Source organism: Humulus lupulus, chromosome 6, assembly GCF_963169125.1.
Source record: "Humulus lupulus chromosome 6, drHumLupu1.1, whole genome shotgun sequence".
NCBI classification, from domain to species: domain Eukaryota; kingdom Viridiplantae; phylum Streptophyta; class Magnoliopsida; order Rosales; family Cannabaceae; genus Humulus; species Humulus lupulus.
Window position 1 is genome coordinate 9,856,489 of NC_084798.1, and position 4,641 is coordinate 9,861,129.

The following is a 4,641-nucleotide window of genomic DNA, read 5'->3' on the forward strand; positions in this document are numbered from 1 at the left end:
GTCCCAATGCCACTAGAAGTCGGGAACTTGATGGCCAAATGATTCACTGAAGAAACTGGTCCCAGCCCTACTAGGGCGGGTCTCTTGAGCAGCACGTTGTAGGCCGATGGCAGGTCCACTACTACGAATTCCATCATCTTGGTTTCTGAGACTGGGAAGTCTCCCAAGGTCACAGGGAGTTCGATGGACCCCATACAGGCAATCCCTTCTCCTGAAAAGCTGTACAACGTCGTTGCACAGGCCTTTAGGTCTCGAAGCGCAAGTCCCATCTTTTCTAAGGTGGCCTTATTATAGAGGATGTTCACTGAGCTCCCATTATCAATAAGAACTCGGTGAACCCTCTCGTTCGCGAGCTAAAGAGTGATGACCAGTGGGTCGTTGTGAGGAAATTGGACATGGGACGCATCATCCTCAGTAAAGTTTATAGGTTGAAATTCAACCTTTTGGTATTTCAGAGCTCTGGGTTCGGGTTCATAAGGGGTCCTGTCGCCAGGTTTTATTAGCTCATTCACATATCGCTTTTGGGTGTTCTTGCCTGATCCTGCGAGATGAGGCCCGCCCGAGATGGTTACAACATCTTCTCCATCAATCGGAGGGGGTCTCTCGTCTCCCCTTGCTCGGGAATTGCTGTTTTGGGTAGGCGGTAGTGCAGCTGTCCTTTGGCTAGTAGAAGCCTGATTATTGTTCTGGTTCCTTACATACTGCTTGAAGTATCCTCTCGAGATCAGACCTTCGATCTCGTCTTTTAGCTGCCTGTATTCATCAGCAGTGTGTCCAGTATCTGTGTGAAATCTGCAGTACTTACTGGGGTCTCTCTTGGATTTTTGGTTTCTCATGGGGTTTGGACGTCTGAAATGGACTTGGTTTTCATTAGCCAGGTAAATATTCTGTAGAACCCAAGTAGTCTAGTTAGTTAATTATTGTCTATTATTATGAAATGTTCATAAATTGTGGTAATTTAAAATAATACTTTTAGTTATGGTATTATTTTAATTAATGTTAGGAAAGTGAGATGATTGCATAGCATGGAATAAACTAGTTATAAATAATGAAGTTTAGAAAAGTTTTTTTTTATTATTATTATGAAACAACTAATAAGACTCATATATATATATATATATATATTAGAGTAAGAATATAGTTATTTCTCTAAAACGGTTGAAAATAGATATTTTAAGTCTTTGAGTAAAGGTCTACTGATGTTAGTTTAGATAATATAAATTAAAAGCTTATGGTTTCAGTCAGGGGAGAAAAGAAAGGAGAGGAATGTTGTTTTTTTTTTAAAAAAAAAACAATAACAAAGAGATATTAGTTAGTAGATATTTGTTATATTAGTTAGAACATATATATATATATATATCTTCGGTTAAGGAAGTGTACGATTATTTGGATAGTTAAAGTGTTGATATTTTAAGAATTTTGGTGGTAAAGCAGGTATTATAGGAAGATCAATTATGTTAGTTTAAGTGATATAATATTAATAGTATTTAAATTATGAGGATATTATTATGTAGTATTTTTTTATGGAGAATAAAATATAAGATATGCATATCCTTTAAATCCAAGAGTCTAACATACATGCATCTAGGAAGTTTTTAAATATAGGTCAAGTCAAATCGGTTTGTGGATATCTAGGAAGATATTTATTAGTATTTGCATTTAAACTCAAATTTGTTGGAGTTGGGTTGTTAAATCTTTGCTTATATATAGAGAGCTATCAGTCGAGACATTAGGGAATACAAGGACAAAGAAAGAAAAAGTGACTAGTGGTAGAGCATCATTAAGTGAGAAAGAAAAGTGGTCAAGTTTGGAAGTATAATCTTTCATGTATGGTGGAGGATTCGGTATAGGATAATTAAAGTAAGAATTTCTTTTGTATTTTTGGTGTTGTAGATATAATTTTTTTGGAAGACACTAATAAATTTGTATTTATGATTATATAGGTTCTATTTTCTACAATTTCTCACGTTAAGTTTTTTTTCCAAGATAAGGAAGTTAGATAGAACTAGTCTTTGTTCTATGTGAATCTAGTCTTGCTTGTTGAGTTTTGTACAGAGATCACAGTTTTTGACCGTGTAGGTCCATAGTATTTGACCGTGTAGGTCCACAGTTTTGACCAAGTATGGTTTCAGGGGTATTTTTCCCAACAGAATCAGGATCTCTTGCTTCCTCAACTCATCTATATATACTGCTTGTTGTGTTAGAAATATGTGATATTGTTGTTGATATATTATTGCTTGAAAACTTAGTATGCTATAAATTTTGTGTTATAATTTTAATTTTTATGAAGATAGACTTCTTGTTTGTGTATGCGCGAAACACTTCCTTACTGGGCTTTAGTTGCTCATTCCTTTTTTTTTTTTTGTGCAGATCAAAAATGAAACTTTAGGGCAGACGCAATAAGCTGAGACTCGATCCAGAAGTGTGTGTATCCTGTGAGGACCATATAATCGATGAGAGATCTCAGACAAGCCAACTTTATTTATTTATTTTCAATAAGGATTGTTGCTATGATTATTTTAAGACTATTTGTTTTTTTTACTGGGATCCCATTTTGTCGAAATTTCTTTTACCTTTAATAAATATGGCGACATCTACTATTTATTTATATATTTTATTTTGAATAATTTTTATATAAGAAAAAGTTAGGGCGTTACATATTCTCCTGAGACTCGTTGAGCTCGGTGTACACCTTGTACACGGAGAAATACCTTTCCCTCTTCCGCCTCGAGGTTACTTCCTTCATTCTTCTTTATTTTGGAAGGGTTTTCTAGAGGGGTTTCGAGGCTAATGGGTCCGCTGAGGTCGAGGCAGAGTTTAAGTTTGTCATTGTAGTTATGGGCTGAGAGGCCATATTCAGCGTTGACCTCGCCTCTTCTACATTGACAAACCTCTGAGCTCGTCGATTAAACTCGGTTATGGACCTCACAGGCTTCCTCTGCATATCCTCCCAGAAGGGACTTCCCGGCATTACCCTAGCTCGGACTGCCATTAAATGGCCGCTGTCGTCTACATCACGAGCTCGGGCGACTTCCAGATTGAATCTTGTAAGGTAGCTCTTCAACGTTTCATTTGGTTCCTGCCGGACATTGGTCAAGGCAGACGCCTCGGGACTTATCCCGACCATGGCTCTAAATTGCTTCTTGAAATCTCTCGATAACTGATCCCAAGAAGCAATTGAATGCCTCTTATATTTTTCGAACCAGTTTTTTGCTGGTCCTGTAAGCGAAGCTGGAAACAACGTGCATCTGAGCTCGTAGCCCACATTACTTGCTCTCATAATAGTATTAAACATACTTAAGTGACTGTATGGGTCGGATTTCCCTTCAAATGGTGGGACATGAGGAATCTGAAACCTTTGAGGAAATGGAGTGCTGGAAATATGGGGAGCAAATGGTTCGAGTTCCTCATCAGACTCTTCGTCCCGATCCCGACCTCACTCATTCTGCAATAGCCTAAATGCTCTTTCTAGTTGATCAATTCTCTCCTAGACTGGATCCACGGGGGGTCTAACCTAAAATTGGTTATTGTTAATCACAATTCCAGATTCGTGCCTTCGGCTGGGGTCCTTGCGCCCATTTAGGCGATCTCTCAGGTCTGGGTTCGAGGGGTTACTGCTACTCCGATTCTGATTCAGGTGTCCCGTAAGTCAGGGTGGTCCCTTTGGTTCCCAGTATTTCTGCACCCTTGGTCATACACACTGACTGATGTAGTGTCCCCTGAGCCTTCACTGGCGAGGCTCGCTGCATGGTTGTTTCGAGGTGGGTTCCTTTTAGGTTGTCTCGTCTCTATAGTGTGAGACCGAGACATTTGGCTTCTCGTAGGCTGGGCGCCTCTCCGTTCTCTAGCGGCTTCTCCATTCCTCTGCTTCCGTCCAGTCCGCCTTTCCCTATCACCCTGAGTCAGTTGTGTGTTTCTCCGAGGCGGTGAGGGATATCTTATTGGCGATGGAGGGTGCTGTATGGGTGATGGTGGCTACCATCCATTTCGGGGTTTGGAAGGTCCCGAGTTCGCTTGTGCTGGCTCGGGAACGTTCTGCGCATTACCAGGATTCTGAGTCTGAGTCGCTGCGGGGCTCGGTTATTCCCAGTTTCGGCTGGTAACTCAATAGTCGAGTTAACAGGCAGCCCAGGTGTTTCTTCAGGGACTCGAGGGAGCAGGCTATTCTGCCAGTAGCGGAGGTTGCTCCGTTCTTCGTGTGGCAGCATTTTTGCGAGGTCGCCCACAAGGCCTGTAGGAAGGAACATGAACATCCCGCGGAGGTGGGGCTTGGACCTTAGGCGGAGGTGGGGGCTGAGCCGTCTGTGCCTCCGCAGCCAATCTAGCTAGCTCCTTGTTACGCTTCTTGGCCTCCACCAACTGTTTTCTCAACTGAAGGTTTTCGAGTTCCACAATGGGGACATATCACTCAGGGTTATAGTACATGTCCTCGTCATCCCTGGGGGCCGGTGGGGCAGGAGGTCCTCAAGGGTCAGAGGATCCACTTCAATCCTCTGGGTCTGGATTCATCATCGGCTGTTTTCCAGGGCACCGCGGATAGCTAACTTCTTCTTTAGGAATATTAGGATCATTCGCGACCATAGCTGATTAGGGAGGCTTCTTCGACTGACTAGACTCAGATTCGTATTGCTTAATGCTCTC